Genomic DNA, 14,286 nt, shown 5'->3' on the forward strand with positions numbered 1-14,286 from the left:
CATATGAAAGACGGTGATGCTAAAATTAACAACAATTTTGCCAAATTACTTTTTATTCAGTAAAAATGGAAAAAAATAAAAAATATATATAAATGAAGTATTTTCATAATCATGGCGACCCATAGAATAAAAATAATATACTATTTTTATGGTATGCTTAACGGCCAAAAAAAAAACACATAAAAATTTTCCTAAAAATTGATGATTTTCATTTCCTCCACCAACAAAGAGTTAATTAAATCTCACCAATTAGCTGTAGATGCCCCAAAATTACATACCAGAAAAGTGCATCTCATGTGGCAAAAGAAATAAGCCCCTATAGGTCCTCATTAAAAAAAAGAAAAAAATTATAGCCTGTACAATGTGACATAGCAAATCTGATTTGGATGGCGCCTCATTCCCTTCTATGCCCGGCCGTGCGCCCATACAGCAGGTTACCAGCACATATGGGGTATCGGTGTACTCGGGAGAAATTGGGTATCAAACTTTGTGGAGCCTTTTTTAATTTAATCCATTTTAAATGTTTAATTTTCCACCCAAAATGAGTGTATTGTGAAAAAATATTACAATTTGCAGACTGCACCTCCATTTTGTTTTAACCCCTATAAAACATGTAAAGGGTTAACAAACTTCTTAAAAGTAGTTTTTCATACGTTGAGGGGTGTAGTTTCCACAATGGGGTAATTTATGAGTCTCGCTATTATTTAGGCCTCTCAGTGTCAATTAGAAGTTGAGCAGGTCCATCTAAGTACGGGTTTTGGCGATTTTACAAAAAATGTGAAAAATGGCACCCAAATTCTGAGCCTCATAACATTCTAGTAAAATATGTGGAATCTTAAAAAACCATGCCAACATAAAGCAGACATTTGGGAAATGTAAGTTATGAATTTATTTGGGTGCTTTGACTATCTGCATCAAAAGTAGAGAATTTAGAACGTTGAAAATAAAGAATTTTTCAAAATTTTTGCCAAATTTTGTTTTTTTTCATAACTAAACGCAAAAGATTTCATCCAAATTTTTAAACTAATTTGAAGTACAATGTGTCACGAGAAAACAATCTCAAAATCCCCTGGATATCTCATAGCGTTCCCACGCTATAACCACTTATAGTGACACAGGCCAGATTTGAAAAATGGGGCCGCGTCCTTTAGGCCAAAAGATGCTGAGTCTCCTAGGGGTTAAGAGATGTTCAATGACCAATGCATAAATTATTGGAGATAGGGGACAGCCCTGTCTGGTGCCGTTGTTTATTGTGAATGGTTTTACCGTTTGGTAGGGATTTTATAACATGTTACCCTGCGGTAAAAGCAGGCCCGGCGCCAGCACCCGGCCAACCCGGGCAAGTGCCGGGGCCCCGGGGTACTGTACTCGGGCCCCCGGATCAATTGTACCAGTGTCGCTATAAGACACTGGTACAATTGATCACCATCCGGATCGATCACATTTCTGCCTCTATGCTGCGCTGGTCGGGAGCGCAGCATAGAGGCAGAATCTAAAACTCACCTGTCCCGGTTCCCACGATGCAGCGCTCCGCAGGGTATGGGGGTCAGTGTGTCCGCAGGGGGAGAGGGGGTTCAGCGTGTCCGCAGGGGGTTGAGGGGGTCAGTGTGTCCGCAGGTGGAAGGGGGGTAGTCAGTGTGTCCGTAGGGGAGGGGGGGGGCAGTGTGGCCACTAAGGCTCTGTCGCCCAAGGGCCCACTAAAACCTGGAGCCGGCCCTGGGTAAAAGGGGCTTCTAGTTGTTCCTACTCTATTTGGGATAAAGTAGGGAGTGACATTTCTTTTATGTATTGTGTTAGGGTTTTGGGTATTGATGGAGGTGTGAAGGTTGTGGAGGGTTTTGGTAAATTGTAGAGATTTGTATATTATTCAGCAAAGGAATTAGCAATCTCTTTTGTCTTGTGTACTATGTTTCCTACTTTTGTTTTTATAGAGGGAATATAGAAAGCAGCTTTTTTGTCTCGTAGGGCCCTAACTAAAAATTTCCCTGGTTTGTTGCTCCATTCATAGCTTGTTTTGGAGCATATCTGTTGTATTCTTTTTTGTTTGGCCTCAAGAATTGTGTTTATCTTGTGTCTAACTAATGTTAGTTCTCTTAATGTTGTTAATTGTAGAGACTGCAAGTGCCGGGGCCCCGGGGTACTGTACTCGGGCCCCCGGATCAATTGTACCAGTGTCGCTATAAGACACTGGTACAATTGATCACCATCCGGATCGATCACATTTCTGCCTCTATGCTGCGCTGGTCGGGAGCGCAGCATAGAGGCAGAATCTAAAACTCACCTGTCCCGGTTCCCACGATGCGGCGCTCCGCAGGGTATGCGACGGCTCTGAAGCCGGCGCACATGATGACGTCATCGGATCACGTGTGCCGGCTTCAGAGCCGGCGCGTACGGGAGGCCCAGGCCGAAGACAGCTGCAGGCGCTGCTCCGGGGGAACCAGGAAAGGTAAATCCTTTTTTTCTTTTTTCTTTCCCGGAGGGGGGGAGGGAGGGGGTCAGTGTGTCATCAGGGAGAGGGGGGAGGGAGGGGGTCAGTGTGTCATCAGAGAGAGGGGGGAGGGAGGGGTCATTGTGTCAGCAGGGGGGGTCATTGTGTCATCAGGGAGAGGGGGGGTCAGTGTGTCATCAGGAAGAGGGGGGAGGGAGGGGGTCAGTGTGTCATCAGGGAGAGGGGGGGTCAGTGTGTAATCAGGGAGAGGGGGGGGTCAGTGTGTCATCAGGGAGAGGGGGGGGTCAGTGTGTCATCAGGGAGAGGGGGGGGGTCAGTGTGTCATCAGAGAGAGGAGGGGGGGGGTCAGTGTGTCATCAGGGAGAGGGGGGAGGGAGGGGGTCAGTGTGTCATCAGAGAGAGGGGGGAGGGAGGGGGTCATTGTGTCAGCAGGGGGGGTCATTGTGTCAGCAGGGGGGGTTCAGTGTGTCCGGAGGTGGGGGTCAGTGTGTCCGCAGGGGGAGAGGGGGTTCAGCGTGTCCGCAGGGGGTTGAGGGGGTCAGTGTGTCCGCAGGTGGAAGGGGGGTAGTCAGTGTGTCCGTAGGGGAGGGGGGGGGCAGTGTGGCCACTAAGGCTCTGTCGCCCAAGGGCCCACTAAAACCTGGAGCCGGCCCTGGATAAAAGGGGCTTCTAGTTGTTCCTACTCTATTTGGGATAAAGTAGGGAGTGACATTTCTTTTATGTATTGTGTTAGGGTTTTGGGTATTGATGGAGGTGTGAAGGTTGTGGAGGGTTTTGGTAAATTGTAGAGATTTGTATATTATTCAGCAAAGGAATTAGCAATCTCTTTTGTCTTGTGTACTATGTTTCCTACTTTTGTTTTTATAGAGGGAATATAGAAAGCAGCTTTTTTGTCTAGTAGGGCCCTAACTAAAAAATTCCCTGGTTTGTTGCTCCATTCATAGCATGTTTTGGAGCATATCTGTTGTATTCTTTTTTGTTTGGCCTCAAGAATTGTGTTTATCTTGTGTCTAACTAATGTTAGTTCTCTTAATGTTGTTAATTGTAGAGACTGCAAGTGCCGGGGCCCCGGGGTACTGTACTCGGGCCCCCGGATCAATTGTACCAGTGTCGCTATAAGACACTGGTACAATTGATCACCATCCGGATCGATCACATTTCTGCCTCTATGCTGCGCTGGTCGGGAGCGCAGCATAGAGGCAGAATCTAAAACTCACCTGTCCCGGTTCCCACGATGCAGCGCTCCGCAGGGTATGCGACGGCTCTGAAGCCGGCGCACATGATGACGTCATCGGATCACGTGTGCCGGCTTCAGAGCCGGCGCGTACGGGAGGCCCAGGCCGAAGACAGCTGCAGGCGCTGCTCCGGGGGAACCAGGAAAGGTAAATCCTTTTTTTCTTTCCCGGAGGGGGGGAGGGAGGGGGTCAGTGTGTCATCAGGGAGAGGGGGGAGGGAGGGGGTCAGTTTGTCATCAGGGAGAGGGGGGAGGGAGGGGGTCAGTGTGTCATCAGAGAGAGGGGGGAGGGAGGGGTCATTGTGTCAGCAGGGGGGGTCATTGTGTCATCAGGGAGAGGGGGGGTCAGTGTGTCATCAGGGAGAGGGGGGAGGGAGGGGGTCAGTGTGTCATCAGGGAGAGGGGGGGTCAGTGTGTAATCAGGGAGAGGGGGGGGGTCAGTGTGTCATCAGGGAGAGGGGGGGGTCAGTGTGTCATCAGGGAGAGGGGGGGGTCAGTGTGTCATCAGAGAGAGGAGGGGGGTCAGTGTGTCATCACGGAGAGGGGGCAGGGAGGGGGTCAGTGTGTCATCAGAGAGAGGGGGGAAGGAGGGGGTCATTGTGTCAGCAGGGGGGGGTCATTGTGTCAGCAGGGGGGGGTTCAGTGTGTCCGGAGGTGGGGGTCAGTGTGTCCGCAGGGGGAGAGGGGGTTCAGCGTGTCCGCAGGGGGTTGAGGGGGTCAGTGTGTCCGCAGGTGGAAGGGGGGTAGTCAGTGTGTCCGCAGGGGAGGGGGGGGCAGTGTGGCCACTAAGGCTCTGTCGCCCAAGGGCCCACTAAAACCTGGAGCCGGCCCTGGGTAAAAGGGGCTTCTAGTTGTTCCTACTCTATTTGGGATAAAGTAGGGAGTGACATTTCTTTTATGTATTGTGTTAGGGTTTTGGGTATTGATGGAGGTGTGAAGGTTGTGGAGGGTTTTGGTAAATTGTAGAGATTTGTATATTATTCAGCAAGGGAATTAGCAATCTCTTTTGTCTTGTGTACTATGTTTCCTACTTTTGTTTTTATAGAGGGAATATAGAAAGCAGCTTTTTTGTCTCGTAGGGCCCTAACTAAAAATTTCCCTGGTTTGTTGCTCCATTCATAGCATGTTTTGGAGCATATCTGTTGTATTCTTTTTTGTTTGGCCTCAAGAATTGTGTTTATCTTGTGTCTAACTAATGTTAGTTCTCTTAATGTTGTTAATTGTAGAGACTGTTTGTGTTTGTTTTCTAGTGATTGAAGTTTAAGTAATAATGTATGTAGTTTAAATTTAGCCTTTCTTTTTAACCCCTTCCTGCCGCAGCCCTTTTTCGTTTTTGTGTTTTCATTTTTCACTCCCCACATTCAAAAATCTGTAACTTTTTTATTTTTCCATGTACAGAGCTGTGTGATGGCTTGTTTTCTGTGTATCAAATTACACTTCAAAATGGTGGTATTTAATATTACATGCCGTCTACTGGAAAGCAGGAAAAAAATTCCAAATGCAGTGAAATTGGTAAAAAACCGCATTTGTGCCGTATTCTTGTGGGCTTGGATTTTTTACGGATTTCACTGTGCTCCCCAAATGACATGTCTACATTATTCTTTTGGTCGGTACGATTACGGGGATACCAAATTTGTATAGGTTTTATAATGTTTTCATACATTTAAAAAAATTAAAACCTCCTGTACAAAAAATTTTGGGGGGATTTTGCCATCTTCTGGCACTAATAACTTTTTCATACTTTGGTGTATGGAGCTGTGGATGGTGCCGTTTTTTTGCGGATTTTGATGACGTTTACAATGTTATCATTTTTAGGACTGTACGACCTTTTGATCACTTTTTATAGAATTTAAAAAAATTTTTTTAACCCCTTCCCGACATTTGACGTACTATTACTGCATGGCAGGAGGTGCGTTCCCGCAAAATGCAGTAATAGTACGTCAAGCTTCTGGCGCCGGATCCTGGGTTAACGAACTTCATAAAAGTTGTTTTACATACATTGAGGGGTGTAGTTTCTATAATGGGGTAATTTATGGGGTTTTACTTTTATGTAGGCCTCTCAAAGTGACTTCAAACCTGAGCAGGTCCCTCAATAGCAGGATTTTCCTTTTTTTCTGAAAATGTGAAAAATTGCACCTAACGTTCAAAGCCCCATAACAGCTTATAAAAATGATAGTATGTATAAAAAACCACGGAGGTATAAAGTAGACATTTGGTGAATGTTAGTTATTATGTTTTCTGGTGTTATGACTATGTGTGGAAAAAGTAGAACATTTTGAATTTCGAAAATTGAGAATTTTTCCAAATTTTCACCAAATATCTGATTTTCTCATAAATAAATGCAAAACATACCACCAAAATTTTGTAACTAACATGAAGTACAATGTGTCACGAGAAAACAATTTCAAAATCACTTGGATATGTTAAAGCGTTTCGAAGTTATAACCACTTATAGTGACACAGGGCAGATTTGAAAAAATGGGCCGTGTCAGGAAGGTGAAAAGTGGCTTCAGCGTTAAGGGGTTGAATGGCAAAAAAGTGCCATTTTCGACTTAAGGCGCGATTTTCCGTTATGGGGTTAAACGCAGTGAAAAAACGTTATATTTTGATAGATCGGGCATTTTCAGACGCGGCGATACCTAATGTGTTAATGATTTTTACTGTTTATTTATATTTATATCAGTTCTAGGGAAAGGAGGGTGATTTGAATTTTTAGGTTTTTTTTATTATAATTTTTTTTTTTTAACTTTTTTTTTTATTTCTATTTTTACTATTTTCAGACTCCCTAGGGTACTTTAACCCTAGGGTGTCTGTACGATCCTATCATATACTGCCATACTACAGTATGGCAGTATATGTGTATTTTACTACTCATACATTACAATGTGCTATTAGCCTCACCCCCAGTAACACAGCTACATACAGCCGCCTCGCTCCCAGTAACACAGCTACAAACAACCGCCTCGTCACCAGTAACACAGCTACATACAGCCGCCTCACCCCCAGTAACACAGCTACATACAGCTGCCTCGCCCCCAGTAACACAGCTACACACAGCCACCTCGCCCCCAGTAACACAGCTACATACAGCCACCTCGCCCCCAGTAACACAGCTATATACAGCTACCTCGCCCCCAGTAACACAGCTGCATACAGCCGCCTCGCCCCCAGTAACACAGCTACATACAGCTACCTCGCCCCCAGTAACACAGCTACATACAGCTGGCTCATCCGCAGTAACACAGCTACATACTGTCGCCTCGCCCCCAGTAACACAGCTCCACACAGCCGCCTCACCCCCAGTAACACAGCTACATACAGCCGCCTCATCCCCAGTAACACAGCTACATACAGCCGCCTCGCCCCCAGTAACACAGCTACACTCAGCCACCTCGCCCCCAGGAACACAGCTACACTCAGCCACCTCGCCCCCAGTAACACAGCTACATACAGCCACCTCGCTCCCAGTAACACAGCTACATTCAACCGCCACACCCCCAGTAAGACAGCTACATACAGCCGCCTCGCCCCCAGTAACACAGCTACACACAGCCACCTTGCCCCCAGTAACACAGCTAAACACAGCCATCTCGCCCCCAGTAACACAGCTACATACAGCCACCTCACCCCCAGTAACACAGCTACATACAGTCGCCTCGCCCCCAGTAACACAGCTACACACAGCCACCTCGCCCCCAGTAACACAGCTACATACAGCCACCTCGCCCCCAGTAACACAGCTACACACAGCCACCTCGCCCCCAGTAACACAGCTACATACAGCCACCTCACCCCCAGTAACACAGCTACATACAGCTACCTCGCCCCCAGTAACACAGCTACATACAGCTGGCTTATCCACAGTAACACAGCTACATACAGCCGCCTCGCCCCCAGTAACACAGCTCCACACAGCTGCCTCACCCCCAGTAACACAGCTACATACAGCCACCTCATCCCCAGTAACACAGCTACATACAGCCGCCTTGCCCCCATTAACACAGCTACACACAGCCACCTCTCCCCCAGTAACACAGCTACATACAGCCACTTCGCCCCCAGTAACACAGCTACATACAGCCACCTCGCCCCCAGTAACACAGCTACATACAGCCACCTCGCCCCCAGTAACACAGCTACATACAACCGGCTCATCCCCAGTAACACAGCTACATACAGCCCCCTCGCCCCCAGTAACACAGCTCCACACATCCGCCTCACCCCCAGTAACACAGCTACATACAGCCGCCTCACCCCCAGTAACACAGCTACATACAGCCGCCTCGCCCCCAGTAACACAGCTACACACAGCCACCTCGCCCGCAGTAACACAGCTCCATACAGCCGCCTCATCCCCAGTAACACAGCTACATACAGCCGCCTCGCCCCCAGTAACACAGCTACACACAGCCACCTCGCCCCCATTAACACAGCTACATACAGCCGCCTCATCCCCAGTAACACAGCTACATACAGCCGCCTCACCCCCAGTAACACAGCTACATACAGCCACCTCGTCCCCAGTAACACAGCTACATACAGCCGGCTCGCCGCCAGTAACACAGCTCCACACAGCCGCCTCACCCCCAGTAACACAGCTACACACAGCCGCCTCACCCCCAGTAACACAGCTACATACAGCTGCCTCGCCCCCAGTAACACAGCTCCACACAGCTGCCTCATCCCCAGTAACACAGCTACATACAGCCGCCTCGCCCCCAGTAACACAGCTACACACACATTTATGTACCCATATACATTTATACACTGTAAGAAAGTGAGAGGTGTTGTGTGGGAAAACCGCTATCTGTCTTACAGGCAGATGAAATGCTGGTGGTAAAAGCCCTGGGTTTGTCTGCAGTAACCCAAGGGTTAATGCAGACATGATAAGCAGGAATAGTCTGTTTTGTCTGTGTTGGCCTAGCTAACACAGACACATTGGTAATGTCCGTACTGAGCTTGCTTATTATGCAGTAGGGGTAGGCTGGTAGTGGGACTCCTACTCCACCCGGGCTTCGGTCCTGGGCTTTTGTATAGCCCACAGGTGCAGGTCACAGGCCTCGTTAGGGCCTGATTTAGTCTGCAGGCCAGAAGCAGTAGGAGAGGCCCTACCTGGAGAGCTGAAAGCGAGATTGCATTCTCACAGCAAAGGTAACTGAGGGTCTCCTGTCTTGCTGCTGGCCAAGAGCGTGTGCCAGGCAGCCTGGTACCCGGATAGCTAGGGTCCCCCAAATGTATTAGACAGCGCCTAGCCGGGCAGGAATTACTTTTATAATGTTTTTGCATGTGCCTAAGCCAAGGCTGAATTTGTGTTCTGTTTTGCAAGTGTGAATAAACACTTAAGTTGGACTTTTAAACCTGCGTGTGTCACTGCTTCCTGCACTGCTACCAGTCAACTACCAGAGCAATTCCCCACATATGGTGGATTGGAGCGGGCAAAGTGCAGTGAAGTATACACTAGTGCATGTCCTGGAAGTTGACAGCACTGAAGCTGCAAGCCACAGCCATGGAGGAGTTAATCAAGCAGCTTGTCCAGTCCAACGTGCAGCAGCAAGAGACAAACAGATTGCTGCTCCAGCAGATAACAGCCCTGACCGCTGCTCAGCAAAGGACTGTCCCAGCAATGACGGTGAAGGACGCCAGGAAAGAGGTCCGCAAAGCTATGACCAAGATGACCGCCGAGGATGATGTGGAGGCCTATCTGGCAGGCTTTGAGAGGGTGGCCACCCGAGAGAGGTTGCCACAGCAACACTGGGCAGAGGTGTTGGCCCCCTTCCTCGGCGCTGATCCCCAGCAGGCATACTACGACCTGAGCGAGGAGGATGCCCGGGACTACTCCAAGGTAAAGGCAGAGATCTTGGCCCGACTAGGAGTGGATCAGCATCTACGCGCTCAAAGAGTGAATAGCTGGAGATACCAGGAGGCGCTACCACCGAGGGGGCAGATGCACCAACTTGTTCACTTGGTCCGCAAGTGGCTCCAGCCGGAGACATCCACCCCAGCCCAGATGGTCGAGAAGGTTGTTTTGGACCGTTTCATGAGGGCCTTGCCGGGTGAGATCCAACAATGGGTGGGACACGGGGACCCGTCTGATGCCGATGCGCTGGTGGGGTTGGTGGAGAGGTTTTGTGCCACTCAGGCCCTAACAAAGAAAGCCCCTTATACCAAGACAGGCCTTAAGGCACGGAAGGTCTTGTCACCCACAAATTCCCGGGGCAGGACAACGCCCAATGTCCGGGAAGTACCCCAGGGGAGGAGGAGGGGGGAGGCTCCCACCTGTTGGACCTGCCATGAGCCAGGTCATATTGCAGCCCATTGCCCCAATTCCTCAGAGCCCATGGACTGCAGTTCTGCCAGAAGGGTTTCTCTCTATGCTGCCCCTGTCTACACAGCTACTAGCCCCGACTCTGCTGATGAGCGCCACCTGTGCCGGGTGACTGTGGCAGGGCATCCAGCGTTGGCCCTGCTGGACTCAGGCAGTCGGGTGACCTTGATTAATGGGTCCCTCACAGACCCCAAGGCGGTCACAGGGCGCACAATTGGAGTCCTGTGCATCCATGGGGACGTAAAGGACTACCCCACCACAGTTATTAACTTCCAGACCTCTTGTGGAGAGACACTACATGAGGCAGCGGTTGTCAAGAACTTGCCCCATGACCTTATCTTGGGACGGGACTTCCCCATGTTCTGGACTCTATGGCGGGGAAACCAAGAGTTGGGGGGTTGTTCTCCTGTGTTGTCTGGTCAGATCTCTGAAGCCGAGCCTGATGACCCAGACTCTGGAGTTCCTGCCGTAGGGGTGACCGCCACAGAAGATGGAAGTGTAATGTTTCCCCTAGATGTTATGGCAGGCGAAACTGAGGAGGTAGTGACAGGACCGCAGTTGTCTGATTTGGAGGTATCCCGTGACAACTTTGGTACTGCCCAACTCCAGGACCCCACTCTGGTCCGCGCCAGAGAAAATGTGGTAGAAATTAATGGCGTACCTCAGCACCCAGGTGCGGATAAGTTGTTCCCTCGTGTGGTGGTAAATCAGGAGTTATTGTACCGCATTGATAAGGTCCACGGTGAAACCCGGGAGCAGTTAATGGTACCTCAGCCATATCGTCAGATGGTGTTAGACCTTGCACATAAGCATGTGATGGGAGGGCACCTAGGTACCACAAAAACTCTGGAACGCATCTTGCAGCGTTTTTACTGGCCAGGAGTATATGATAGGGTAAAAAAGTATTGTGAAACTTGCCCTGATTGTCAATTGCATGCTCCCATGGTACACTTTCGAAGTCCGTTGGTACCTCTGCCCATTATTGAGGTACCCTTTGAAAGGGTTGCCATTGATTTGGTCGGTCCTTTAGTTAAATCTGCTCGGGGGCATCAGCATATCCTGGTAGTCATGGACTATGCTACCCGATATCCTGAGGCCATCCCACTGCGGCACACCTCTGCGAAACTAATTGCTAAAGAGTTGTTTGCCATGTTCTGCCGGGTGGGACTTCCCAAGGAGATCCTCACAGATCAGGGGACTCCTTTTATGTCAAAAGTCACCAAGGAGCTATGTCGGCTCTTTAATATTAAACAGTTACGCACCTCTGTGTACCATCCTCAGACGGATGGATTGGTAGAACGGTTCAACAAAACTTTAAAGAGTATGCTAAAAAAGGTGGTAAACAAGGATGGGAAGGACTGGGATGTACTATTGCCATATTTAATGTTCGCCATCCGAGAAGTCCCACAAGCCTCTACTGGGTTCTCACCGTTTGAGTTAGTGTATGGCAGACATCCCAGGGGTCTCCTGGACATAGCCAAGGAGACATGGGAACAAGAGCCCACCCCCCACAAAAGTGTAATAGACCATATCGCAGATATGCAGGACAGGGTGGCAGCCGTCATGCCCATTGTCAAAGAGCATATGGAGGAGGCACAAAGAACTCAAAGCCGGGTTTATAACAGGTCAGCAAAAGTAAGGAGCTTTAGTCCCGGTGATCGTGTGTTGGTGCTAGTCCCCACTGTAGAAAGTAAGTTTCTCGCTAAATGGCAAGGACCGTATGAGGTTATAGAGAAAATAGGAGAGGTGAACTACAGGATACGTCAGCCCGGACGGAGAAAACCTGAGCAGACTTATCATGTAAATCTGTTGAAGGCCTGGAAAGACAGAGAGAGTCTGCATACAGAGATGGTTCTGGCTAGTCCACCTCCTGCGCTACCCTCACAGGCTGCAGATAAGCCTGTGCCGGAGGCAGAACTGCGAATAGCCGATACCCTTACCAAAGAGCAACAGCGAGAGGCTCGAGAGTTTGTAGCAAGAAATACAGATGTGTTCTCAGAGTTGCCAGGCTACACATCTGTAATTAAACATGATATTGTCACTGAGCCAGGGGTAAAGGTAAGATTAAGGCCGTACCGAGTCCCTGAAGCTCGTAGACAAGCCATATCAGAAGAAGTTCAGAAGATGCTGAAGCTAGGGGTTATTGAGGAGTCCAAAAGTGAGTGGGCCAGTCCAATTGTTCTAATTCCCAAACCGGATGGGACGTTGCGATTTTGCAACGATTTTAGAAAATTGAATGAGGTGTCTAAGTTTGATGCCTATCCCATGCCCCGGGTGGACGAGCTTATTGAGAGACTAGGGGGTGCTCGGTACTTCACCACCCTGGATCTAACTAAAGGCTATTGGCAGGTACCCCTGACAGATAGGGCTAAAGAAAAGACAGCCTTTATCACCCCTGAGGGCCTTTTTCGCTATGTTGTATTACCGTTTGGGCTTCATGGGGCCCCCGCTACCTTTCAACGGTTAATGGACATAGTGTTAAAGCCACATAGGAGATACGCCTCCGCCTATCTAGATGACATTATCATCTACAGCCAAGACTGGGCGAGTCACTTGGCCAAGGTACAGGCCGTAGTGAACTCTCTAAGGGCAGCGGGCCTGACTGCAAACCCCAAGAAGTGTGCGCTGGGAATGGAGGAGACACACTATTTGGGGTATGTGATCGGTCGAGGTATAATTAAACCTCAGATCAACAAGATTGACGCTATACAGGGTTGGCCTCAACCAGTGAGCACAAAGCAAGTCAGGGCATTCCTGGGCATTGTAGGGTACTACAGACGGTTTATACCAAACTTTGCCACCGTGTCCGCTCCCCTGACAGACCTGCTGAAGGGTAAAAGGCCTGTCATGGTGCGGTGGAATGAACAAGCAGAAGGTGCTTTTCAGGCATTGAAGTCTGCGTTGTGTGGATCTCCCATCCTCATTGCGCCAAACTTCAAGAAAGAGTTTATTGTGCAGACGGATGCGTCAGATGTAGGACTGGGAGCTGTCCTGTCTCAGGAGGTGAATGGCGAGGAACACCCCATTACTTACCTGAGCAGGAAGCTCACGCCAGCTGAAAAAAATTACAGTATCGTAGAGAAGGAATGTCTGGCGATAAAGTGGGCATTGGAGTCCCTACGGTACTACTTGCTGGGACGACAGTTCCGTCTCATAACTGACCACTCTCCTCTCACGTGGATGAGTAGAACTAAGGAGAAGAATGCCAGGGTCACTAGGTGGTTCTTGTCCCTCCAAAATTTCAGTTTCATGGTGGAGCACAGAGCCGGGAAACTACAGGGCAATGCGGATGCCTTGTCCCGAACGCATTGCTTAATGTCAGGAGTTCGCCCCGGTGGGTCTGAACTGAGGGGGAGGGTATGTAAGAAAGTGAGAGGTGTTGTGTGGGAAAACCGCTATCTGTCTTACAGGCAGATGAAATGCTGGTGGTAAAAGCCCTGGGTTTGTCTGCAGTAACCCAAGGGTTAATGCAGACATGATAAGCAGGAATAGTCTGTTTTGTCTGTGTTGGCCTAGCTAACACAGACACATTGGTAATGTCCGTACTGGGCCTGCTTATTATGGAGTAGGGGTAGGCTGGTAGTGGGACTCCTACTCCACCCGGGCTTCGGTCCTGGGCTTTTGTATAGCCCACAGGTGCAGGTCACAGGCCTCGTTAGGGCCTGATTTAGTCTGCAGGCCAGAAGCAGTAGGAGAGGCCCTACCTGGAGAGCTGAAAGCGAGATTGCATTCTCACAGCAAAGGTAACTGAGGGTCTCCTGTCTTGCTGCTGGCCAAGAGCGTGTGCCAGGCAGCCTGGTACCCGGATAGCTAGGGTCCCCCAAATGTATTAGACAGCGCCTAGCCGGGCAGGAATTACTTTTATAATGTTTTTGCATGTGCCTAAGCCAAGGCTGAATTTGTGTTCTGTTTTGCAAGTGTGAATAAACACTTAAGTTGGACTTTTAAACCTGCGTGTGTCACTGCTTCCTGCACTGCTACCAGTCAACTACCAGAGCAATTCCCCACAACACTAATACACAGAGTATACACAAACTCATAAAGTATATACACACATACAGTATATATACATCAGACATACGGCATACACATTATATATATATATATATATATATGCACACATACAGTATACACTGACCATATATACATATACATGCAGTATAAAAACACCATATACACACATGCTGCATATACATACAGAATATACACACATATAGCAAATACAGACACATTCAGTATATACAGCATTTTCACACACACACGGGAAATACACACACA

Source organism: Engystomops pustulosus, chromosome 4 (assembly GCF_040894005.1).
Source record: "Engystomops pustulosus chromosome 4, aEngPut4.maternal, whole genome shotgun sequence".
Taxonomy (NCBI): Eukaryota; Metazoa; Chordata; class Amphibia; order Anura; family Leptodactylidae; genus Engystomops; species Engystomops pustulosus.